Source organism: Girardinichthys multiradiatus, chromosome 24 (assembly GCF_021462225.1).
Source record: "Girardinichthys multiradiatus isolate DD_20200921_A chromosome 24, DD_fGirMul_XY1, whole genome shotgun sequence".
NCBI lineage: Eukaryota > Metazoa > Chordata > Actinopteri > Cyprinodontiformes > Goodeidae > Girardinichthys > Girardinichthys multiradiatus.
The window spans coordinates 4,806,858-4,834,841 of NC_061816.1; the positions used below are offsets into that span (position 1 = coordinate 4,806,858).

At 39.9% G+C, this 27,984-nt stretch overlaps 1 long non-coding RNA gene across 1 annotated transcript; it reads left to right on the plus strand.

Annotated features, from left to right (window-relative positions):
• The first annotated feature begins 3,007 nt into the window (after positions 1-3,007).
• Positions 3,008-27,230, plus strand: LOC124861533. Its single transcript, XR_007036655.1, has 3 exons — positions 3,008-3,123; positions 25,720-25,782; positions 27,102-27,230. It is a non-coding gene; the product is annotated as an uncharacterized LOC124861533 (long non-coding RNA).
• Positions 27,231-27,984: the final 754 nt, after the last annotated feature.

Below are 27,984 nucleotides of genomic sequence, written 5' to 3' on the forward strand. Positions count from 1 at the left end.
GAAATCAGAGGAGAATGGAAAACAGGTGTGAACCAGGCTGCAGAGAAGTGAGGGAATACGAATAGTTACTATGGTGACCAAAGTAGAAAACAAAGGGAACACGAGAGGAGAGCAAACAACAAAACAAACATGACTACAAAACCCAAACCAGGCGAAAAGTAAACAAATACAAAACCACAAACAAAAGTCCAAAATGTCGAACTCTGACAGCTTGATTTTTCTGGTCAACTTCACTTTAGATTCTAAAACGTATGTTGTGGATGTATGATTCTGTGGCGTTTTCTAATCATCTCTTTGCTGCCCTAATGAAATATATCTGCCCTTGTTGCTTATCTGCCGCACCGCTCACTGCTACAGCTTACACAACATAACTGTTGATTTCACATAAGACGCTACACATAGTAGCGTCTTATGTGAAATCAAACATTGAAATGTTATTTATGTTCTCAAACATAAATAACATTGCATGGTAATGTTGCATCACTCTTTCAGTCATGGTTTTCAACCATCTTTGATCAACTTGTTTATATTGTACATAGCCCATTAGTCTTCCCTATTCTTTAATTCTGCTTGGTAGTTTAGTTGGATTGTTTTAGCATAGTAAAGAGTTTGTCGATTGAAATATGTGTGACTTGAGTTGACTTATTTTTGTTTATCAAGGATAAACTGATACAAGAGGATGACACCCTTTAGGAGGGTTAAGAACAGGCATAGATAAAAACAGGACTCACGCTCCATTCTTTGCTCAGTTCATCCCTGAGATGGGCTGAGGGGGGCCCGGTACCAAAGGTGAATGACACTCTGTATCTGTTCAACTGTATACTCTGTACACTGCTCATTTTGGCACTAAATCTTGATTTTATACTTAACCATTTCTCATTATTTCACAAGGTTAAAACTTTGCTGGTTTTACTGGTTGGGTCTCGGAACTACAGAGAAACGGACCCGGTGGTGCACAGGGAGGAAAGAGAGTAAAAACTCCCATTTTGCAACATAAACTTTATTTAAAGGGCGATTTTAAACACAGAAGATCGGCCATAAGGCGCTGTCTACACTTACGCATTTCAACCCTTTTATCAATGGTATTTTGAAGGTATGTGTTTGATTCTGATGATAAGCTCTAAGCTTCTTTTGTTAGCTTCAACCGCTAACAGCTAAAAACACGTGCTTGCCTGCTAAGATCATTTTCCCAAAAAGGTTGTTAGTTTTCAATCTTGGAAATAATATTTCCTTAAATATTATTTTACTAAACTTGATAGCTAAATAAACACTATTAAGCCCCATTTCTCCAGAAAGATTTGGTTTTTATTGAAAATAATATTTCCTTAAATATTATTTTACTATTTCCTTAATAATATTTCTTTAAATCTTATTTTAATACATAAAGGCAGCTAATTAAACACCGTTGAGAATTGGTCATCCAGAAGGTTGGCTTTATTCAGCAAGTCATTCTTTAAAATAATATTTTATTTAAATAATATTTTATCTGATCTTGCATTGTGAATGGTTGTCTAAGTTAGTTCCAAGACTAACTTCACTTCACTTCCAGATTCTTCAAGATAATCCTTGGTTCTCAAACATAAATAACATTGCATGGTAATGTTGCATCACTCTTTCAGTCATGGTTTTCAACCATCTTTGATCAACTTGTTTATATTGTACATAGCCCATTAGTCTTCCCTATTCTTTAATTCTGCTTGGTAGTTTAGTTGGATTGTTTTAGCATAGTAAAGAGTTTGTCGATTGAAATATGTTTGACTTTGAGTTGACTTATTTTTGTTAATAAATTCTTGTGTTTTAAGAAATTGTGTGAATTCATTCCATGTGTGTGCAGAGTTTATGCTGTTCAATAATGTCAGAGCTTGGCTCACCCCTTTCAATTTTGTTCTAATACCATCGCCTTATTGGGCTGGTATTCACAAGACAAACCCTTAACAGACCAAAATATTATTTAATAAAATATTAAAGTATTAATATTGAATAAAATATTCATATTCATAATTACAACAGTTCCATACAGCCTTGGATAATTCTAGAGGTTATGGTAGATTTTACTTTGATGAAAAGAAGAAATGAGGAAAAGGAATTTATTTTAAATTTACATGTAGTACAGGATTATATCAATAAATATTATGGTTATGTTCAAATTGATACAGATGCTTCTAAAATTATATTAAATAAAGTTGTAGTAGCTTTCATAGTACCAGAGTTCAATGTTAAAATAAGGAAAAGAATAAATGATGGACTTTCAGTATATACAGGGGAAATGATTTCATTATTATTAGCCATTCAATGGGTTGAAGAAATAAGACCATTAAGATCAGTAATTTGTTCAGATTCTAGTTCATCATTAATTAGTTTACAGTATAATCATTAAGAAAGCAGACCAGATATTTTAATAGAAATTCAACAGACATTATTTAGAATAAATATGATGAGTTTAATGATATTTTTTTATGGATACCAGCATATTATGGTGTTAAAGAAAATGAGTTGGTAGATAGGGCAGCAAAGGAAGCTGTTAGAAATTTATCAGTAGATTTAGTTATTAACGTTAGTAAAAAAAGAAATAAAGAGGTTAATTAAACAGAAAATGAAGGATAAATGGCAAAGGGAACGGGAGAAAGAAAAGAAAGGATGTTGGTTTTATAAAATTCAAAAGAAGACTGGAGAAATGAGAAGAACACGAAGGGCAAGGAGGGAAGAAACAATTATTTCTTGTCTCATATTTGGGCATACTGGGTTAAATAGTACTGTTTTTTATTTTAGGGAAACACTGTAAAGGTAAATGTGAATCCTGTGGAATAGATGAAACCATAGAGCATATACTATAAAAATATAAGGTAGAGAGACAACAATTAATCCAAAATTTAAATAGAATTAGAGTTAAATTAGATTTGGTTGATTTATTTAGAATAAATTCAAAATGTAACATTTATCAGATACTATTTCGTTATCAAAAAATGCTGTACAAAAAGCTGTACAATCGAATTCAATTTCTGAGACATTTTGGTCCACACTCCATACCAGTAGGTGGCGGTAGGTGCGCCAATTTTGTTGTTTGCCAACCGCTATGATAAAGAAAGAAGTGCGGACAGGCAGCTGCAGGAGCCGGAAGTTCAGGTGAGTTAACCCGAGCAAGATCAGGAGACCACGGTGAAGTTAGTTTGAAGATGGATATTAGATATTCAAGTTCCGCGGAGTTAGCGGCATCTAGCTCACGGTTGATCCGATTCAGGAACTCCGATTTCGGCGAGTGGCTCTCTGTTGCTCCCTCTTCTGACGCGCGTTGATTCACTTAAGTCAATAAGTTTCTGAACCAAACACTTTTGGAAAATAAAAATAAATAAAGTCCGTGTCTTGTGACCAACTGAAACAAAAACAATGGTAATTCATGCTACTAGAATACATCAATGAGGCGCACTCATTTTTATTCTATTTTAAGCCTTTTAATATTTTTTTAGGAATATATTTGTCAAAAATAAATTCAATGGCTTCCAGGTCATGTGACCAGTTGACACAAAATCTGTCTGAAATTGTTTTACTAGACAGGATAGATGAGGCACACTCATTTTTTAAATCTGATTTAATGCAGTTTCTTTTTTTTGTCTATAGCTTTGAGGTAACATGTCATTCACAAAACTAATGTTAAATCATTCTACTAAACATGACAGATGAGACAGTCTTAAAGCAATCTAACAGATCTACAGTTTTCTAACATTATTGGACAAACTTCACACTTTGGACCTTACTTGCATGATGGACATTTCCAGCTGCATTTTTTTTGCATTTTCACTTTCTGTGCTGTTTGTGTTGAGGCTCTGGACATGGAGCAATCTATCAGTCATCACACTGGATCTGTTATTATCATAGATGCTGATGGCTGTGGGCAGGAAGGATCTCCTGTAGCGCTCCGTCTTACAGCAGATCTGAAGAAGCCTCTGACTGAAGACACTGTTGTTGTAGGACAGTCTCATGAAGAGGATGCTCAGGGTTCTCCATAATGTTCTTCATTTTATGAAGAATCTTTCTTTCCACAATGATCTCCAGAGGTTCCAGAGGAGTCCCCAGAACAGAACCAGCATTTTTTATCAGCTTGTTGAGCTTTTTTAAGTCCCTGGCTCTGATGCTGCTTCCCCAGCAGATGATGGCAGAAGAGATCACACTCTTATAGAAGATATGCAGCATCTTGCTGCAAACACCAAATGACCTAAGCTTCCTCAAGAAGTACAGTCTGCTCTGTCCCTTCTTGTAGACGGCTTCACAGTTGCATCTCCACTCCAGTCTGTTGTCCAGGTGAACACCGAGGTATTTATACTCCTCCACCACCTCCACTTCTTCTCCCATGATAGAAATAGTTTTTGACTTATTCCTGTTTCTTTTAAAATCTACAATCATCTCCTTTGTTTTAGTCACGTTCAAAATGAGATGATTGTTTCCACACCATGCCACAAAGCGGTCCACCACCTTCCTGTACTCATCTTCTTGTCCATCTCTGATCCACCCCACGACTGCAGAATCATCCGAGTATTTCTGCAGATGACAGGAGTCTGTCTTGTACTGGAAGTCTGAGGTGTACAGAGTGAAAAGGAATGGTGAGAGTACAATCCCACAGAGCTGCTTTGCACAGACCTTCAGGACTCTAGGGCTGACACCATCTGGACCTGCAGCCTTGCTCTGGTTCAGTCTCTCCAGTTGTCTCTTCACCTGACTTCTTGAGACACACAGGTGGAAGGGGGAGGTAAAGTGAGCATCAGCATCTTCTGATATGGTTGATGGCAAACATGTAGAAGCAGAAGGGTCTAGGGCTGAGGTGGAAGATAAAAAATGTGAGGTGTTACTGGACAGCTGTGAGTCCTGTGGGTCAAAGGAAGGTGGTTTGTCTGTTTGGCTGTGAGCAGGAGAGGAGGATGCTGAACTTGTTTCTGAACTGAACCTATTGAAGAATGTGTTCAGTTCATTGGCTCTGTCCAGATCTCCATCGGTCTGATCATCCTTCTTCTTGAAGCCTGTGATCTTCTTCATCCCTGTCCACACATCTCTGATATTGTTTTGCTGGAGCTATCCAGCTTTTTTTTATACACCTCCGTGCTGTGTCTGATCTTGACTTTTTCAGGTTTTGCTTAGTTCAACAGCAGCAAACAGTGTTTTTAACATTGAACTTTGTTTTGGTCATCACATAAAACCCCACTAAAATGCATTGGATTTTGTGGTTTCACAGCATTAAAGCAGATAAACATTTAATAAGTATTAAGAGGTTTTTTTTGTGCATATGTCTGCACTAACTGTTAGAAACCAACTCCGTGAAGATGGTATGAGGGCCCGACGTCCACAAATGGGGGTTGTGCTCACAGCCCAACACTGTGCAGGACGCTTGGCATTTGCCAGAGAACACCAGGATTGGCAAATTCGCCACTGGTGCCCTGTGCTCTTCACAGATGAAAGCAGATTCACACTGAGCACATGTGACAGATGTGACAGAGTCTGGAGACACCGTGGAGAGCGATCTGCTGCCTGCAGCATCCTTCAGCATGACTGGTTTGGCAGTGGGTCAGTAATGGTGTGGGGTGGCATTTCTTTGGAGGGCCGCATGGGCAGCCACATTAAATGGGCTTGCAATATTCTGCGTAAGCAACATAATAATTTATAAATACTTAAAGTGGCTAAAACTGCTTACCAGAAAATCTGATCATTTGTTGATATCAGTTTTAAAATGAAGAAGTAAATGTTAACAAATAAGTGAAACATGAACTTAAAAAATACAATCACACACATTCCTCTCCTGTCAACTGCTGATGTGGACAAAAGGAGCAAAGCTCTGAATGATGGATGAACGCTTCGACCCTTGATTTGTGAAGGGACATCTGTGCCCCTCTTTTTCCAAAATAAGGTTAACTCACAATCAGAAACCGAGAAACTGGTTCATGCATTGAAGACTTCTACAGTAACGCTGGACAGTTTCAAAAAAGCAGGTGTGATCTGGTAATATGAATGTTTTGTATTTGACTGGAGCTTGTAAGCTTTGAGAATTACCTTGCAACTGATCACAGTATGTACAGGTCCTTCTCAAAATATTAGCATATTGTGTTAAAGTTCATTATTTTCCATAATGTCATGATGAAAATTTAACATTCATATATTTTAGATTCATTGCACACTAACTGAAATATTTCAGGTCTTTTATTGTCTTAATACGGATGATTTTGGCATACAGCTCATGAAAACCCAAAATTCCTATCTCACAAAATTAGCATATCATTAAAAGGGTCTCTAAACGAGCTATGAACCTAATCATCTGAATCAACGAGTTAACTCTAAACACCTGCAAAAGATTCCTGAGGCCTTTAAAACTCCCAGCCTGGTTCATCACTCAAAACCCCAATCATGGGTAAGACTGCCGACCTGACTGCTGTCCAGAAGGCCACTATTGACACCCTCAAGCAAGAGGGTAAGACACAGAAAGAAATTTCTGAACGAATAGGCTGTTCCCAGAGTGCTGTATCAAGGCACCTCAGTGGGAAGTCTGTGGGAAGGAAAAAGTGTGGCAGAAAACGCTGCACAACGAGAAGAGGTGACCGGACCCTGAGGAAGATTGTGGAGAAGGGCCGATTCCAGACCTTGGGGGACCTGCGGAAGCAGTGGACTGAGTCTGGAGTAGAAACATCCAGAGCCACTGTGCACAGGCGTGTGCAGGAAATGGGCTACAGGTGCCGCATTCCCCAGGTCAAGCCACTTTTGAACCAGAAACAGCGGCAGAAGAGTCTGACCTGGGCTACAGAGAAGCAGCACTGGACTGTTGCTCAGTGGTCCAAAGTACTTTTTTCGGATGAAAGCAAATTCTGCATGTCATTCGGAAATCAAGGTGCCACAGTCTGGAGGAAGACTGGGGAGAAGGAAATGCCAAAATGCCAGAAGTCCAGTGTCAAGTACCCACAGTCAGTGATGGTCTGGGGTGCCATGTCAGCTGCTGGTGTTGGTCCACTGTGTTTTATCAAGGGCAGGGTCAATGCAGCTAGCTATCAGGAGATTTTGGAGCACTTCATGCTTCCATCTGCTGAAAAGCTTTATGGAGATGAAGATTTCATTTTTCAGCACAACCTGGCACCTGCTCATAGTGCCAAAACCACTGGTAAATGGTTTACTGACCATGGTATCACTGCTCAATTGCCAACTCTCCTGACCTGAACCCCATAGAGAATCTGTGGGATATTGTGAAGAAAACGTTGAGAGACTCAAGACCCAACACTCTGGATGAGCTAAAGGCCGCTATCAAAGCATCCTGGGCCTCCATAAGACCTCAGCAGTGCCACAGGCTGATTGCCTCCATGCCACGCCGCATTGAAGCAGTCATTTCTGCCAAAGGATTCCCGACCAGGTATTGAGTGGATAACTGTACATGATTATTTGAAGGTTGACGTTTTTTGTATTAAAAACACTTTTCTTTTATTGGTCGGATGAAATATGCTAATTTTGTGAAATAGGAATTTTGGGTTTTCATGAGCTGTATGCCAAAATCATCCGTATTAAGACAATAAAAGACCTGAAATATTTCAGTTAGTGTGCAATGAATCTAAAATATATGAATGTTAAATTTTCATCATGACATTATGGAAAATAATGAACTTCATCACAATATGCTAATATTTTGAGACGGACCTGTATTATAATCCTATGTTTAATCAAAATGATCAATTGTGATTACAAAAATTCTTAAAGAAGTGTGTCTCATCCGTCCAGTCTAGTAGAATGATTTCACATTAGTTTTGTGTCAGTGGGTCACATGACCTGGAAGCTATTGAAGAAAAATCAAAATGTCTGACAAATAAATTCCTGAAAAAATATAAAAAGGCTAAAAATGGAATAAAAATGAGTGTGTCTCATTGATGTAATCTAGTTGATTTACCATTGGTTTTGTTTCAGTTGGTCTCAAGACAAGGAATTTATTTATTCGACGGCCGCAAGAGGTTAGCAACAGAGAGCAGCTCCCCGAAATCTGAGTTCCTGAATCGGATCAACCATGAGCTAAATGCCGCTAACTCCGCAGAGCTTGAATATCCAACTTCAAACTAACTTCACCGCGGTAATAATCAGCCAGTAATTTTGGGCCCAATGACAAAAAAAATCTAATTGTCCCCCGACGCAGCCACTGTCACCAAATTTCTAGGATCTAAGTGACCCATAAAGCGCTTTACATAACTTTAAAGGCTTGCAACTGTATTCCTTCCTGTAGTTCAATACTAGCACAATATTTACTGGTAGTAAATTGTACATGTAATAGTCTGCATACAGTATGCAATTCATTGATTGATGGAAGATTCAAAGCAGACAAAAAGTGTTAAAGGCCTATCTTTTACAGTCTATGTATCATAGTGAAAAATCCTCTAACCATTCTTAATAGATAAACAAAAAACAAGGTAACTTAAATGTACATTTAACTGTATAACGTTTATAAATGTGGCAGCACTAATTGGGGCTCCTGAATATTATGCAGTTTATAAGTTCTTAAAAGGCACACAAGTTCTTTGATACAAATATTGATGAAATCTGAGACAGGATTCAAAATGTACCAAATCATTTATTAAATTCCATTATTTGAAATCCTTTTCTTTAAAACAAAATAAGGGCCCTCCTAAATAAAAGGAAAAAGAAATAAACCTGAACCACAGCAGCTCAGGTTGCCGGTAGGGACTATTGGCAATGGGCAGCATCCACAAACATAGCAAAAGAAACGAAAACACCTATAAGGCACCTGACATGTAGTGAGACACCCCAACTCAGAAATCATGGCACACTGAAAAGGAAAACACCGCCAAAAAACCAGCACCACCGCTGGACCTCAGCAACTGAAAAAATAAATAACACTATTAATGAAGGCCACAAACCTTAAACTTAATATAACAAAAGAAAAACAAAATGGGCAAATTACACCATAATTCGACAAATGATACCAAACTAACTGCCCAAAATAAATGTTAGCCCAAATAAATATCTAAATCAGATACAAAGACAATTTCCAGAAAACAAAATGGGCAGGAGATAAAAAAAAAAGAAAAGAAAAACACTGAAATATAAACTATTAAAATTTATATCAAAACCAGGTGTGCAGCTAATTGACCATGCTCACAGCATGATGCCAAACAGGCGCTCAGATGTCGCATCCCAAACGTCAGCGCTTGAATATCTCAGTGAGACGTCTGGACACAAACAGTTTAAAAGCAGAAATCCAACACAAAGCAGCAGCGGTCCAGATGTCGGGACAAGACCTTCCAATCCAGCTAGTTGATCATTATTTCTTAAATCAAAATGCAATAACCTTGATCTGACAATAAAAGTTGAGACTTAATTGCCTACCTGCCAACACCCGCAGACTCGCACGTACACACAGGAGGAGGAGGAGGAAAACAGCAAGCTGGCGTTCACCTATGATCCCACTAGGACAAGGATCGGCAACCCAAAATGTTGGAAGAGCCATATTGGACCTCTGTGAGATTTTAGCTGGACCTGCATCATGATGGAAAAAAATATTTAATCCTTTACCTTAGTCAAAATCAAAGCATTTAATCCTAAAGTTACTAAACATTAAAAAGCCCTGCAGATCCTCACATTGCATCTCATGGCTGCAGCCGGTCCTATAGTCCAGTTCTACATCTAGACAGAACCAGGTGTTGCTCAATAAACCAGGAAAATATCTCCTGGTACCAGTAAGACACAGTAGAATGAGCAAAAGCAAGCCTCCCTCTTCTCTGTCTTATGTTCTGATCCTAAACGTACAGGTCTGGGTTGTTTAAAGGTGCAGAATTAATAAGAGATAAATCATAGTTAATCATAGATGGATCCTTAATTAGTTAACTGTTTTTATCCATCCATCGTCTTCCGCTTATCCAGGGTCGGGTCACGGGGGCAGCACCCTAAGCAGAGAGACCCAGACTTCCCTCTCCCCAGCCACTTGGGCCAGCTCGTCTGGGGGAATCCCTAAGCTTTCCCAGTCCAGCCAAGAAACATGGTCCCTCCAGCATGTCCTGGGTCTTCCTCTGGTCCTCCTCCTGGTGGGACGTGCTCAGAACACCTCACCAGGGAGGCTTCCAGGAGGCATCCTAACCAGATGCCAGAGCCACCTCAACTGGCTTCTCTGGACGTGGAGAAGCGAGGAGTCGAGCAGATGACAGAGTCCCTCCCGGATGACCGAGCTTCTCACCCTATCTCTAAGGGAAAGCCCAGACACCCTGCCGAGGAAACTCATTTCGGCCGCTTGTATCCGTGATCTTGTTCTTTCGGTCATGACCCAAAGCTTATGACCATAGATGAGGGTAGGAACGTAGATTGACCGGTAAATCGAGAGCTTTGCTTTTTGACTCAACTCTCTTTTCACCACGACAGCAATGGCTGTCGCATCGCAGCACCAATCCGCCTATCGATCTCCCGCTCCATTTTTCCCTCATTCATGAACAAGACCCCAAGATGCTTGAACTCCTCCTCTTGAGGCAGGACCTCCCCTCAACCAGGAGAAGGCACTCTACCCTTTTGCGGCTCAAGACCGTGGCCTCGGACTTGGAGGCACTGATTCTCATCCCGGCCTCTTCACACTCGGCTGCAAACTACACCAGTGAGAGCTGTAGATCACGAGCTGATGAAGCCAATAGGATCACATAATCTGCAAAAAGCAGAGACGCAATCCAATGGCCTCCAAAACTGATCGCCTCAACACCTCGGCTGCGCCTAGAAATTCTGTCCATAAAAGTTATGAACAGAATCTGTGACAAAGGGGTGACCTTGACGGTGTCCAACCCTCACCAGAAACGATTCCGACTTACTGCCCGCAATGCGGACCTAGCTCTGACACCGGTCGTACAGGGACCTAACAGCCCGTATCAAAGGGCCTGGTACCCCATACTCCTGGAATACCCCCCACAAGATTCCCAGAGGGACACAGTTGAACGCCTTCTCAAAGTCCACAAAGCACATGTAGATTGGTTGGGCGAACCCCCATGAACCCTCCAGGACCCTGCTGAGGGCGTAGAGCTGGTCCAGTGTTCCAGGGCCAGGACGAAAACCACGCTGCTCTTCCTGAATCTGAGGTTCGACTATCCGATGGACCCTCCTCTCCAGAACCCCGGAATAGACCTTACCAGGGAGGCTTAAGAGTGTGACTCCCCTATAGTTGGAACACACTCTACAGTCCCCCTTTTTGAATAGTTGGAGTCCATCCAGTGTAACTGCCCTCGATGTCCACGCGATGCTGCAGAGTCGCGTTGACCAACACAACCCTATAACATCCAGAGCCTTAAGGTAATCCGGGTGAATCCCACCCACCCCCTCCCCGCCCTCGAGACGCCAGAAGGTGGACCAGAATCGCCTCGAAGCTGTACGGAAGTCGTTTTCCATGGCCTCTTCGAACTCCTCCAACGGCAGAGTTTTTGCCTCAGCAACCACCTGAGCTGCATGCCGCTTGGACTGCCGATACCCATCAGCTGCTTCCGGAGTCCCACAGGCCAAAAAGACCTGGTAGGACTCCTTCAGCCTGACAGTGTTCCTCACTGCCGGTGTCCACCAGCGGGTTCGAAGATTGCTGCCACAACAGGCACCAGCAACTTTGTGACCACAGCTCTGGTAAGCCACCTCGGCAATGGAGATGCGGAACATGGCCCACTCGAACTCAATGTCCCCCACCTTCCCCGGAGCTCCGTCTCACGGGGACTCCGCCAGGTGTTCCCAGTAAGACCCTCAAGGTTCGTTTGGGTCTGCCAGGTCCGATCATCATTCTCCCCACCATCGGAGCCAGCTCACCACCAGGTAGGGGTCAATGGAAAGGTCCACTCCCCTCTTCACCCGAGTGTCCAAGACATGCGGCTGCAGATCAGATGACACAACAACAAAGTTGATCATCGACCTGCGGCCTAGGGTGTCCTGGTGCCAAGAGCACAGAGAGACACCCTTATGCTTGAACATGGTGTTCGTTATAGACAGTCATGACGAGCACAGAAGTCCAATAACAAAACACCACTCAAATTCAGAACGGGGGGGCCATTCTTCCCAACCACACCCCTCCAGGTCTCACTGTCATTGCTAACAGCATAATTAAAATAAATATGTTTTTAGGGTCTTACCATTCCATTAAAATCTAAGAAAACCAATTTTATACCAGTTTTCTATTTAGGAATATAAGAAAGAGAGGAAAAGAAAGTGAGAGTAAAATTTTAAAAAGTTATTTTATAGAAGAGAAAATAAGTATATTTTTGAGCCACAGTAAACATAGTTTCTTAGAGTTTAAGAACAACTTTATTTCGACGGACTGAGCATAAAGTTGTTTTTCTTTTTAATATCAAGAAATGTCTATCTGCTTCAGCCAAATGTTTTTTTTTTTATCATTGTAAACTGTGTCTCTTCATCCTTCAACTACTAACAAAAAATTAAAACCAGGTCAAATTATCGTGAAGCTTTTTTGTTTGATTCACTATAATTTACATTCAATGAAAACCCAGCCAAGGCAGAGAGCTGCTACAACATGTCTTGTTACTTTAACTTTAAGTGACTTATAAACTGGGCCGCTGTCTGATGAATATTAAACTATTTAGTGCCTGGACTAAAGACCATCATGGTTCAGACCCTAAAAGGCCCCTGGTGGTGCCTGTACTTTATAAGTTAATTTGTTCCATGATGGAGCTCTTAACTGGAATTATTTATATGTGGAATCATTGAAATGAATTGAAAACAAAAGGGTTAGCTTCCATCTCAGGTCCTCAGAGGTTGTGGTTCCTAGGAACCTGAAGTGGTCCACAGCCGACACGGTGTTGTTGAGGATGGTGAGGGGGGGTGGTGTTCTCCGAACGTCCACCACCATTTCCACGGTCTTGAGTGGGTTGAATTCCAGGTAGTTCTGACAACACCAGTGTACCAGCCGATCCACCTGCTGTCTGTATGCAGACTCATCACCGTCCTGGATCAGTCCAATGACAGTGGTGTCGTCTGCAAACTTCAGGAGTTTCACGGACAAGTCCGCTGAGGTGCAGTCATTTGTGTACAGGGAAGAGAAGTTGGGACAGAACACACCCCTGGGGCGCACCAGTACTTATTGATCTGGATCGGGAGAAGATGCTCCCCAGTCTCACCTGCTGCTGTCGGTCCGTCAGGAAGCTGTTGATCCACTGACAGGTGGAGGCTGGGACGTTGAGCTGGGTGAGCTTATGGTGGAGGATGTCTGGTATGATGGTGTTGAAGGCCGAGCTGAAGTCTACAAACAGGATCCTGGCGTACGTCCCTGGGTGGTCGAGGTGTTGCAGGATGAAGTGTAGACCTAAGTTAACAGCATCATCTGCCGACCTATTTCGGTAAGCAAACTGCAGGGGGTCCAGCAGGGGGCCTGTGATGTCTTTCAGGTGCTTCAACACCAGCCGCTCAAAGGACTTCATGATCACAGACGTCAGGGCTACAGGCCTGTAGTCATTTAATCCTAGGATGGTGGGTTTTTTGGGAACCAGTATGATGGTGGATCGTTTGAGGCAGGAGGGGACCTCACACGTCTCCAGTGACTTGTTGAAAATCTGGGTGAGGTTCGGAGCAAGTTGATTTGCGCAGGCTTTCAGGCATGATGGGGAGACGTTATCAGGTCCTCCAGCTTTGTTTGTTTTCTTGCGCTGAAAGAGCCTATTTACATCTTCCTCGGAGATCTTTCGTGCAGGCAGAGGATCTGAAGGTAGGGGTTGGTTGCTTTACGGGAATAATTTGTTCCTGAATGGGATGTGGAGGAGATGGTTTGAGGTGTGAACGGCTTCCTGTCATGTCTGCAGTAGAAGCCATTCAGACGGTTGCCAGGCGAGGATTCTGTTCATGATGGGTGGAGGGGCTCCTATAGGCAGTCAGGTTTCTCAGACCAGTCCATACAGCTGAAGTATCACCAGTAGAAAGGCTGTTATTTAGCATCTCACTGTAGCTTCGCTTGGCTCCTTTGATCTCCTTTGTTAGTTTGTTCCTGGCCTGCCTGTACCGCTTCCAATCTCCACTGCTGTGATCTTCTTCCTTGTCCTTGTGCAGATTCCTGAGGTGTGGAGTAAACCATGGCTTGTTATTCCCAAAGGTGCAGAAGGTCTTGGTCTGCACACACATCTCCTCACAGAAACTGATGTATGATGTCACCACATCAGTTAGTTGGTTTAGGTCAGTGGCTGAAGTTTCAAAAACAGTCCAGTCTGTGCATTCAAAGCAGGCCTGTAGCGTCTGCTTTGAATCCTCAGTCCACTTCTTAACAGTGTGAACCGTGGGTTTGGAAGCTCTTAGTTTCTGTGTGTAGGTTGGGATGAGGTGGATTAGATAATGATCTGAAAAACCCAGAGCAGCCCTGGTAACAGCATGATATGAGTCCTTTAAAGCTGTGTAACAATGGTCCAGTGTGTTATTATCTCTGGTGGGACACTTAATATGCTTGTTTTAATATGCTTAATATGCTATGTAAACACTATATATATATATATATATATATATATATATATATATATATATATATATGGTTTTAGACCACAATAATTTATTAGTAAATTATTGTAGGGCCTCCTTTTGCGGCCAATATAACGTCAAGTCATCTTGAGAATGACATATACAGGTTCTTCTCAAAATATTAGCATATTGTGATAAAGTTCATTATTTTCCATAATGTCATAATGAAAATTTAACATTCATATATTTTAGATTCATTGCACACTAACTGAAATATTTCAGGTCTTTTATTGTCTTAATACGGGTGATTTTGGCATACAGCTCATGAAAACCCAAAATTCCTATCTCACAAAATTAGCATATTTCATCCGACCAATAAAAGAAAAGTGTTTTTAATACAAAAAATGTCAACCTTCAAATAATCATGTACAGTTATGCACTCAATACTTGGTCGGGAATCCTTTTGCAGAAATGACTGCTTCAATGCGGCGTGGCATGGAGGCAATCAACCTGTGGCACTGCTGAGGTCTTATGGAGGCCCAGGATGCTTCGATAGCGGCCTTTAGCTCATCCAGAGTGTTGGGTCTTGAGTCTCTCAACGTTCTCTTCACAATATCCCACAGATTCTCTATGGGGTTCAGGTCAGGAGAGTTGGCAGGCCAATTGAGCACAGTGATACCATGGTCAGTAAACCATTTACCAGTGGTTTTGGCACTGTGAGCAGGTGCCAGGTCGTGCTGAAAAATGAAATCTTCATCTCCATAAAGCTTTTCAACAGATGGAAGCATGAAGTGCTCCAAAATCTCCTGATAGCTAGCTGCATTGACCCTGCCCTTGATAAAACACAGTGGACCAACACCAGCAGCTGACACGGCACCCCAGACCATCACTGACTGTGGGTACTTGACACTGGACTTCTGGCATTTTGGCATTTCCTTCTCCCCAGTCTTCCTCCGGACTCTGGCACCTTGATTTCCGAATGACATGCAGAATTTGCTTTCATCCGAAAAAAGTACTTTGGACCACTGAGCAACAGTCCAGTGCTGCTTCTCTGTAGCCCAGGTCAGGCGCTTCTGCCGCTGTTTCTGGTTCAAAAGTGGCTTGACTTGGGGAATGCGGCACCTGTAGCCCATTTCCTGCACACGCCTGTGCACGGTGGCTCTGGATGTTTCTACTCCAGACTCAGTCCACTGCTTCTGCAGGTCCCCCAAGGTCTGGAATCGGCCCTTCTCCACAATCTTCCTCAGGGTCCGGTCACTTCTTCTCGTTGTGCAGCGTTTTCTGCCACACTTTTTCCTTCCCACAGACTTCCCACTGAGGTGCCTTGATACAGCACTCTGGGAACAGCCTATTCGTTCAGAAATTTTTTTCTGTGTCTTACCCTCTTGCTTGAGGGTGTCAATAGTGGCCTTCTGGACAGCAGTCAGGTCGGCAGTCTTACCCATGATTGGGGTTTTGAGTGATGAACCAGGCTGGGAGTTTTAAAGGCCTCAGGAATCTTTTGCAGGTGTTTAGAGTTAACTCGTTGATTCAGATGATTAGGTTCACAGCTCGTTTAGAGACCCTTTTAATGATATGCGAATTTTGTGAGATAGGAATTTTGGGTTTTCATAAGCTGTATGCCAAAATCATCCGTATTAAGACAATAAAAGACCTGAAATATTTCAGTTAGTGTGCAATGAATCTAAAATATATGAATGTTAAATTTTCATCATTACATTATGGAAAACTTTCATATCAGCAGCAGTAAGAGCCTGCTGTAGGTCCATAATGATATTTTAAGGTTTTTGAAGACTTCCTTTCTTGCAGTCTCGGCCAGTGACTCGGCTTCCTTAGTCAGAACTCAGTGATTGCTTAGTTAAATTTCAATGGATGCAAATGTGAAGTAGTGTTGTCAAGGAGCAGCAAGGTGAACAAGAAAACAGCATACGCCATCGGTTTCAGATTCTTCTGTTGACTTTTTATTAGTCCCTTTTGACTCAGACCACTCTCTTTTTTAGCTTCCAAGCACTCACTGGTTTGTATAGCCAGTTGGCAACACACCTGCGCTTGAGTGGACCAAGCCACAATTAGACAGGAAAAACAAAAACAAAATCTAAACAGAGAAACTAGAAAAACAAAATTACTAATCTAATTTACAAACTCATTTTCATAATGAAAGGATCTGCAAAATATACCATGTAATAGAAGTTAACTCAAAAGTTACTTTAAAGAAAAACAAACAAAGCAATACTCCAAAGAAAACCCTCTAATTGGTAGAACCCAGCAAGGTAATCAATGACATCATCCAGCCAATCAAGCAGGACACACTATGACAAACAATGGGGAATAAAAAGGAAAACAAATACCATGAATATACTTTGAAACAAAATAAACAAATTCAACCAATAGTCCAGAAGTAATAGCTTTAACCCAAACATATAAACAGATGGAAACTGCAACATAATGCTAACACAAACAAACCCGGGATAGTAAGTGAAGCAAAGTTGCAAACTAATGTTTAAATTTAAGCTTTATGACCAGCTACCGAAAGTAAATAAATCAGAAAAAAGAATAAGGGAAAAGTGGTAAACACAAACTGAACCACTTTGTCACAGCAAATGACTGTTATTATGGGACTACGATTGCATTATAACAGTGAACCCAAGGATCATTCTCTCTTAGCACAAGATGATTTCCCCTACATAGAGGACTTAATGATATAATTACCTCTTTAGAAAGATTGGTTTAGAACCAATTCATTCACACATGAATAATATGGTGGACAAAACAGGATTAAAACAAGACAATAAATCATTAAATATCCAGAAATATGCAGCAACACCTGAACTATGAACATTACTCACTGTGGGAAAGAAAGTCAACTCCCCACACTGACACTATGTGGAAAAGTAAGTGCACCCTAAACCTAATAGCGGGTTGTGCTGGTAATGAGTCTTCATCATCACTGTGGATGAACTTTGACCCACTCTGCTTTGTTGAATTGCTTTCATTCAGACACATTGGAGGGTTTACAGCATGAACGGTCTCTTAAAGGTTTTAATCTGGTTTAAATCTGGACTTTGACTAGGACACTCCATAAACCTCAGTTTGTCTTTTTGTTAGTTTTGTTTTTGAGAGGTGGACTTTCTGATGTTCTTTGGATAATTGTTCTTAGCCTCTTCTTGAGCTGAAGGTCACAAACTGGTGGATGGATGTCCTCCTTTAAGATTTTCAGCTATAGAGCAGAATTCATTGTTCCGACTGTGGTTCTCTGGGGTCCTAAAGCCTTTAAAATAGTCTTTTAACCCTTTCAAATACATTTCTGAACGATGAGGTTTTATATCAGTCATTTATTTTCAGTGATTTAATATTTCTCAGAGTTTGTTTTGGTGGTGTACCTTTTTAACGCCACATTTCATGTTCTAATTTTAGGTTTCCATTGAATTTAGAGAAGTTTAGAGGGACGGGGGTTCGTGTACCATATCAGGGATCTATGCTGTAGTGGTGCTGTAGTGGGATAATATGGATGTATCTGATTGGTTAATTAATTAGGGTTATTTTTTATATTTCTTTAAATAAAATGTTGGTTCCTGGATGACAGATGATGAGCCAATAAAGTTTTAAATGATGCGCTAAGTGTTTTGTTTTAATTTATTGTTAATCTCTAGTTTATTGATAGTTTATTAATAGTATTAAAAGCATTTATCAGTTTCAGAGCAGAATCAGAATTATCCTCCAGTATTAATGAGCCTAAACAACAGTTTTATTTAGTAGAAATGCAAACATCGTTATGTTGTTTATAGTACAGCAACTTTTTGTAGCTTATTATTGAGACAGCAGATTATTTTAGTGTTATTCAGAGACTAATGATGTTTAAATAAAATATGTGAACCATTTAATTTAGGAAGACTGTTGGCTTTCCTCCTAGCTTCTAGTTAAGCTGCTTCAAGCAACAGCAGTATTATTGCTCCTGGTGCTTTATTTTGAAAGAAACTCACAGGAAGCGTGGGTATAATTGTTCTAGATTATATTAGCTGTAGTTACCACTTGTAGCCACCAGAGGGCGGTCAGGCGAGCGGAGCAGCGTCCCAGATTAGTTTCTATGGAAGTGTTGAATCTCCACTTTGGAAACGTTTTAGTGGAGTAAACTCACCCGGAAACCAGATAAAGAGCACCAAGAACCCTACAAGAACCTCATTCTGATGAAACCAGATGAAGAGCACCAAGAACCCTACAAGAACCTCATCCTGATGAAACCAGATGAAGAGCACCAAGAACCCTACAAGAACCTCATTCTGATTAAACCAGATGAAGAGCACCAAGAACCCTACAAGAACCTCATCCTGATGAAACCAGATGAAGAGCACCAAGAACCCTACAAGAACTTCATCCTGATGAAACCAGATGAAGAGCACCAAGAACCATACAAGAACCTCATTCTGATGAAACCAGATGAAGAGCACCAAGGACCCTACAAGAACCTCATCCTGATGAAACCAGATGAGGAGCACCAAGAACCCTACAAGAACCTCATCCTGATGAAACCAGATGAAGAGCACCAAGAACCCTACAAGAACCTCATCCTGATGAAACCAGATGAAGAGCACCAAGAACCCTACAAGAACCTCATTCTGATGAAACCAGATGAAGAGCACCAAGAACCCTACAAGAACCTCATTCTGATGAAGCCAGATGAAGAGGACCAAGAACCCTACAAGAACCTCATTCTGATGAAACCAGATGAAGAGCACCAAGAACCCTACAAGAACCTCATTCTGATGAAGCCAGATGAAGAGGACCAAGAACCCTACAAGAACCTCATTCTGATGAAACCAGATGAAGAGCACCAAGAACCCTACAAGAACCTCATCCTGATGAAACCAGATGAAGAGCACCAAGAACCCTACAAGAACCTCATCCTGATGAAACCAGATGAAGAGCACCAAGAACCCTACAAGAACCTCATCCTGATGAAACCAGATGAAGAGCACCAAGAACCCTACAAGAACCTCATTATGATTAAACCAGATGAAGAGCACCAAGAACCCTACAAGAACTTCATTCTGATTAAACCAGATGAAGAGCACCAAGAACCCTACAAGAACCTCATCCTGATGAAACCAGATGAAGAGCACCAAGAACCCTACAAGAACCTCATCCTGATGAAACCAGATGAAGAGCACCAAGAACCCTACAAGAACCTCATTCTGATGAAACCAGATGAAGAGCACCAAGAACCCTACAAGAACCTCATCCTGATGAAACCAGATGAAGAGCACCAAGAACCCTACAAGAACTTCATTCTGATTAAACCAGATGAAGAGCACCAAGAACCCTACAAGAACCTCATCCTGATTAGTCTGAGGTTAAACTTTGGTCCCAGCAATGAGGAGACTAAATTATATTCAGTCATGGATCCAGTCGCTCGGCAGGAGCAGCGATTTGTTTTCCTAAGTTTCCTGATGAACTTGTTCCAGAAAGGAAGGATGATGAAGGTCACTGGGTCGCCTGAGTCTGGAAATAGAAGAAGCCTTTTTTATTTGGATCAATGTTTATGGAAACAACAACGAACCTAGAAACAGAACTTGGCTTCAGCAAATGACAAATGTTATAGAAGAGATGAAAACAACATATTTTAGGGATCTAGTTGTAGTTGGTGGTGATTTTAATATAGTTCCAGATGAATGCATGGATAGATGCTCCTCAGAGTTTTCACAGAGTCATCAGAACCCAGTTATTGGAAACTTTATGTAAATAACCATAAGCTTCTTTTGTGACAGCAAATTAAAATGATTTTTGTTTGTTTCTGGAATGACGTCGTTGACTTCCTTTTTCTGAGCTGCATGCCTTTAATTTGAACTTTCACTTCCTGTCTTGCGCAGTTGTACAGAAGGTAGCTTGTTTTCCACAGGTAGGGCAGTAAGTTTCACACGGAGCCACAGTAAAGATGATTGTTATACTGGCAGCTTTGGTGACTAACAGAAAGGAATAAGGTTCAATCCGAGTGGACAGAAGATGGGAAAACATTCCTGCTTTTTTATCCGGCTGGAAAAACGAAGACTAGAGAAAAATAATTTGATTAATGGGGAGAAATGTCCAAACACAAAAACTATATCTAAAGAAATATATCATTTCTGCAGTAAGATTTATTCGCGTTCTGGAGAAATAAACATCATTATATGAGAAAAGCAGACATGATGAAAAGTTCTGAGGAAGGAGGATTAAAAGCGACTGACTCTGAAACAATGAATGGTGAATAAAGCTAAGATGGCTTCAGTCGTTTCTAAGAGCTGCGTGAATCTGACTCTCCACCCACTTGAAAAACTCCAACAAATAAACAGAATGGTTGGTGCTTCGTTTGTGTTGTTTTCTTCTCTTTTTTTGATTTAGTTTATTGATGGTTGACAAGGAAATTGGTGCATTACCGTCACCGACTGGTATGGTGTGTGAACCAGAATGTCACTCAAGGGTTATATGTGTAACTTTGAATAACAAAATACTCACTGATACTTTTGTTGTAAATATTGTTTTAGTATAAATAACCATTAGATTTAAAATAACATATTTTACAACTTTAAAACTAATTGAAGTATGAAGTCTGAAATATGAAGATTTTTATTTCCAGGATAATTCATTCAGTCTATTTAGATTTTTTTTTCTATCAGCGGGACATTATGTCAAATTCTTGTTATATTTTATTTATTTATAATAAATTTATTTATTTATAATAATAATAATAAATACTCATTTCCCACTGGTGGTAAGATATTGTAATCAGTATTATTTATATAAATTGTTCAGTCAGATGTATTTTATATCTTTGTTGTAATTTAAACTTTAATCAGTGAGATAAAATCAGCTTAAATTACTGTTGTTAAACACATAAGATTCACTGCAGGGTTAAACTCAGTCTGAACAGAAACTTCCTGTTACAGAGATGTTTGTAACACAGCAGTTAGCTTTATAATTCAGTTTATTTATATAGAACTAATTCTCAACAAATGTCATTTGAATTTTGTTGTATCTGATTATTTGAATAAAATACATAAATAAAAATATATCTATTTTCAATATATCCTAAAAGTCAAAAGGTATTACTTATAATAATATAATATTGTAATTTATTTGGTGAATCTAATTAAAAGCTGAGTAAAAATATGGTAAAATCATGAATAAAATGAATTATTTTATTGCTTACGGTTTCTAAAGCAGATGATAAAATAATTTAAACCACTGCTGTGTCTCACTCAATAAACACTGACATCTGATTGGTTGACCTGCACAGCAAATCAGCTGCCGACCAATCACATTTCTATAGTAGTTTTAGCTCTGATAAGTGATTTTGATTCGTAAGTTGGAGAGAGAAAATAAATTCATGATGAAGCACATGGCTATGAATTAAAATGTTTATTAAATAATTACTAATAATTAAAGTCATTTCTGCATTTATTTATCAAAGGGTTATTACAGAATGATTCATTGAGTTATCTGACACATAAATCTCCAGTTTTATTAAAGTTTCCCCGTTTATAAATTGTAATTTTGGCTTTTCAAACATGTAACTTTACTTTGGCTGTAGTTACACCCTGTGTCCACTAGAGGGCAGAAAGCTCAGTTAGCAGCTAGCTGGATTCCAGCGGTTGATTAGCAAATGGAGACTTTTTGTTGATGTTTGTGTTTCAACTTTGTTTCTTTCCAGCTCTTCAGCCTCCTTTACAAAAAAATCAGCATTTTCTCTGTTAGTGTGAATCAGAAGCAGCTCTAAAAGAGCAGCTAACAGACTGAACCAGCAGCAGCTTCAGAGGAGCTGTGGCTCCTAAACTCCAAGCAGAGGTTCAGCTCCAACAGACAGATGAAACTAAGCTCTAAAACTCTGCTTTAAACGTTAAGATGCTGAGCTTCTACTTTAAAGTTAGGAAAATATTTATGAAATGTTAAATTATCAAGGAAACAGTCAGAATAATGTTGATGTTTTAGCTGCGGAGCCGCAAATTAAAACTCTTTATCAGAGCAGGGCGGTTATTATTGCCCTCTACTGGACACAGACGGTAACTGCAGCTGTTTAAATCAAGGTAAAGGTGAACATGATGGAAATATGTTAAACACAGAATGAAAAGTGTTTTATTTTGAAGAAATAAAGAAATAAAAAACGATCTGTTTTTTATTTATTTACAAGAGTTGTTTAGATTTAACATTTATTTATGTGTCTGACCTAATGTCCTGATTCACTCTGCCGTCCATTTGGTTGTATTATTAAATTAATGTATAACATAATCAGTGCTCGTTTCTCACTGGTGGTGAGAAATTGGAAGCAATAGTTCACACCTCAGGACTACAGATGCAGGACTTCCAGCTTCTCCAAGCGGACCACAGCTCTGTCCAGAGAAAGAAACTCTGAATGTTTCAGTATACAGGGACATTTTGGACCGGTCCCAAACTAGATGGATGTTTTTCTTTAGAGCTTCACCAGTCAGGGTCAATAAAAAGTAATAATTTCTATTTGATTTACTTTCCAGTTGACTTGCTGTTATTTTTCATAAGGATTATTCCAAAATTAAACCAAAAGTGTGTTTTTAGTAGAGGCTAAAACCAGAAAAACTGAGCAGATGTGTTTTTTCTTCCAGCTAGATCTCCCTTCAGATTGTCTGAACATGGAATGTGGCGTGTAGTATTTAATATTTACATAAAGTGCAGCTTGTGCTGAAACAGTCTAAGATGGGCTGGTGGTTTGTTTGATTATCAGCTAGATGTTTAGTGTCTAGCAGAGGAACAATTGCCTTCACTGCTTTGGAAATTAAACTGTTTCTAAATCTATTTCATTTTGATGTAACATTTTCTGAATCGTTTTCCTGATGGAAGTGGGACAAGCAGTGCACTGCACATATAATTGTGTTATTAATGAATCTCCATCTCTAATATACATAAAATATGAAGTTTAACCGTTTTAGGTTTGATTATGATTCCTTACTGCCCCCTGGTGGTGATATATTGTAACTACAGATTTTCCTCATATCAATTGTTCAACCGGATGGATTGTTTATCTTTCTTTTTTCTAATTTAAATTAAAAACTGTATTCATTACAACCAAAAATACCCCTTTTATGAAATGCATATTATCAACATAACTAAATGCTTAAACCACATAAACCGATTCTAAACAATGCTTGATAAAAAATGTTTTATTTTTATTAAATCTGAGTCTGTAGTCATCGTAGAGATTATCTGTGGTTGTAATCTACCCCCTTCTCAGTCTTCTGGCTGGTCAGAAGAGTTGCTGCTGCAATAGCAGGAGTCTCTGCTCGCTGTACTCAAGAATGGAGCAATTAGACTTTTAACAATCTCTGGTACAATAGATATTATTTATAATATAAATGTATGAATATATATATATATATATAGTACAGATAAATCCAGTTACAGACGTTTTATCATCGTTTTATCTTTAAATAACTAAAAGGAAATGCCAACTATGTATCAGTTTCTACCTGTAATCATACAGGTAGAAACTGTAAAAGTGTAAAAAAAACATAAAAAAAATTGTTTTTGTATTTACAAGAGTTAAGTAGATTTTACATTTATTTGTCTGACCTTATGTCCTGATTCATTCTTCAGACCATTTGTTGTATTAATAAATTAAATTAATACCTATATATCATTATCAGTGCTCATTTTTAGATATTGGAAGCAACAGCTTAGACCTCAGGACTCAGCACTACAGATGCAGGGCTTCCAGCTTCTCTAAGTGGACCACAGCTCTTTCCACAGAAACAAAGTCTGAATGTTTCTGTTGATCTCCCTGTTTGATTGGCAGAGTGGTTCTAGGTGTTGTCCTGTGAGTTCAATGGTTCTTGGTTCAATCTCTGCCCACAACAACCTTCCATCTTTTGTCTAAATACTTCATCTCACAATTAGTTACACGTTAGTATGTGGAAGTTACAATCACGACTAACTTTTAGAAAAAACTGTCGTATGTCAGTTTGTTCTATTTGTAGCAGCTAGATCTCCAAGCTTCTCAGCTGGTTGGTTGGCCATGTGATTCAAGGCGCTCTGCTGTGGACCTGATGATCCTGGGTTCAAACCCTACCACCTCCACTCCTTCACCAAGAAACAAATTCAAACTCAGTGTTCTAAAGTTTCCACAGGGAAGTCAAAACCGAGGAGGTACATCTTCAACGCTACGGCAAGGGGGAGCCAAGACGATAGGTTAGGGTGGGAATTAATCATCATCCCACCATTTTAGAAGACTTTAATCTTTCAGGCAGCTGACCTGAAAGGTTACAACTGGACATAGGTGACAGTGACCACAACCCCAAGAATCAAATCTAATAATGTGCTCTCTATGTAACCCTACATCTATAATGTGTGAAGGTTCTAGTGATGGACTTGTTCATGACCGTAAGGCACAAATATACTAGAGCAGCCACAAAACTGAAAACATAAGAGTAAAAAAGCTTTTAAACGGTCGATACAACCATTTCTTTCCCTCGAACACCATCCTCGTTTTATGTCGTTCTTGTAAAATAACACTAAGGAACAACTTTCTGTTGATTTACTCTTTTCCGTCGTTGCTACTTATTTACCTTGTTGTGTTTGTAAAACAAGAGTGTTCCTAAAAATTTGTTAAATCCCACAACAGTTTGAGCCTTTATGTAATTTTATGTTAACGACAGAAACTAATAAATTGTTTGTTCTTCTAATGGTTGTTGGAGACAGTAAAAGGTTGCTGTTTCCAGATGTATAACCCCCACCATTCACTTCTCTGAAAGTCAGGGAGGAGACACAGCCCCCTCCCTGACCCACCACAGTGGGACATGTTTTGGATGATCCAGGTCCAGTAATGGTCAGGATTAGAACCAGACGCTGCACCGCTGGCGACTTACGGTCACGAACAATCCCACCATGCTACCAAGTCCCTTCACACTCTGACCAGTTCTCCCAGTGCATTTATCTTTTTCTCTTCTATAACTCTGATAAGTCAGGTGACCTGGTAAAAGGTCACAGCAACACTGAACACCTTCGACACTCTGACCTGCTCTCCAAACACTATTGAACCCATGACCTTGTGACCTCCTAACAGTTCTCTCTACAATCTGAGCTAAGCAGGTAGATACCTGAGAGTCAGCAGAACTGAGCTTTAACTTTTTAGTTACAGTTCAGATAACTAAATATATCTTTACTACATTTAAGGTTCTTTATGTCTAGTCTAGGACTTGAACTTCCAACCACTTGAAGACCAAACATGCTTCCCAACCTATTGAGCTACTTTCTCAGAGGAGACTGAAGTCTCACAGGTCCTTATGTTCCTTTCAGGTCGGAACCAGAAATCTGGTCACATGATGCTTGACCCCATAAGTACGACTCTGCAAAGCTCAGGTAGGAACACAGCTCTTTGGTGATCCAGGTACCTGGAACAGGTGGGGTTTTAACCAGACACTGGACCACCAACAACTTCTGATCAGTCATGGAGAATCTGTCACAAAACGTTTCAGTTTGAAAAAATGAACTTTAAAATTTAGTTACCTATAAAATTCGGCACCTTTTTTTTTAATCATCTTTTCAATAATTTTTTTATTCTCTATAATTATTTAAATACACTTATGCCCCTTTTATGTTTCTTTTTTTTTCATGTACAGCACTTTGAATTGTCTTGCTACTGAAATGTGCTATAAATAAACTTTGCCTCAACGTAGAAACCATTTGCTGAAGAGGCTGAAACACGTGAACAGACAGACAAGTCTGGTATTCAGAAACTTATCCCTTGTTGCTTTGGTTATGGACTAGAACTTGATATATTTGTCTTAAAACCTGAATGAACAGGGAACCAGTGAGGAGAAGTAAGTACCAGGGAAATATGTTCATTTTTAGTTTGTTTCAGATGATAAGTTGCAGCATTCTGGACTAACTGAAGTCATGCCAGGCGACACCAACATATAAAGAGTTACAATAATTCAGTTGGGATGTAATTTAACGTCTGGATCACCCAATGTTAGTGTTTTAAGGCAGAAATTATTTCTGTCCAACTGAACAAACCTGCTTGTCAAAAGTAAAATTTTATTCAAATATAACCCTGAAAATTTTAAGATGCGACTCAAAAGGCTCCAGGATATCCGGGTCCGAATGAGAATCACCATTTGTCCAAATATAGTTGAGTCAGTTTAGTTCTGACTGAAATTGAGAAAAGTTGAGGCCATCCAAGCTTTGACTTGAATGAGACTGAAATGATGGTTTTAATGAAGCAGAACAGTTGCAGGACTGTGGGAGGACGTCGGAGTACCCAGAGAGAACCCACACATGCACAAAAAAGAACTTCTCTAAATGAACCTCGCTTTAAAAAGCTGCAGTGGATTTTCAGATCATTTCTGTTCTAGAATTGAACTGTAGAAAATCCTGAATATCCAGGTTAATTATGGTATTGCTGTGAAGACCCAGTTAGATCATAGTATTGTTGTGAATCTGCAAGCTGAGTGTAGCTTTGCTGTGGAGATTTGCTGCAAATTTCCAGGTTGACTGTTGAATTGCTGCAAAATGAGCCTGTTAAACAGAGAAACAACAAGAAATACATAAATATTCTCTACTATATGCTGCGTTTAGAGGACAATTAGCTTCAAAATGACACAAAACATTCAGGCTCTCCAAGGCCTGACAGGACTGGAACACAACATTATTATTTAGCTTCTCTTTGTTTAATTCAGGGGGACAAAGAGGAGATGGTGGATGTCTACCAGGAGCAGATATTACATCCTGCAGCCATGTTCAGACAGCTCTGCTGCTTCAGTTTCCTGAAGATGCATCGAGACGAGGACTGGAGATGGTGGAAACTTGGAATGGAAAATGTCAACGTTCTGCCCGGCACCAACCTTTATGTTGGCTGTCTTCTTGCACTACACAATCAACACCTAAAAGTCAAGATCAGAAAAGAAATGTCAGATTAAAACAGATTTTAAATGTAAATAAAATGCTAATCTGAACAGATTGAGTAGTCCTTCCTGGGATTTACTCTGTAGTTCAACCTGTTAGTTTATGACCCCTCATAGGAGCTGATATTTGCATAGTTCCACAAGGTCATAGGAGACATAAAGATTTACAGCTTGACTCGTGTTCATTAAAGCATCCGTCTGCTTTAAATTTACTGTATTTTCTCTTCTCAGTCTCTGACATTGTGTTTGCTTCTCTCTACAGAGTTTCTCCTCAGATATTAAACACACAAATCAACCAACCAGGTGTCTCCAGCAGCCAGTTATTGGTTTTATATCACAAAAAGAACATTCTCCAACCACTGATGCCAAACCTGTGTGTGAAAACCAGAGAGTGGCAATATTTAACGGCCACCATGTTGTGTTAATTGTATTAATTAAGGTAGTTGTTTAATCTCTGCTGTGGAGGAAAACACCAGAACCAGCGGCTGATGTGAATCCAAACCTTCAAACATTCACTGATGTGGTAAAACGTCCTCAGACGATACAAATGAACACATTTAAGCAACATTTAAAGTCTTAAACTGAAAAATAACAACAACCCAAAGGATAAAGCGTGAACAGATCAGACTTTCACTGTCAGCTTGATTTACCTGGTTTG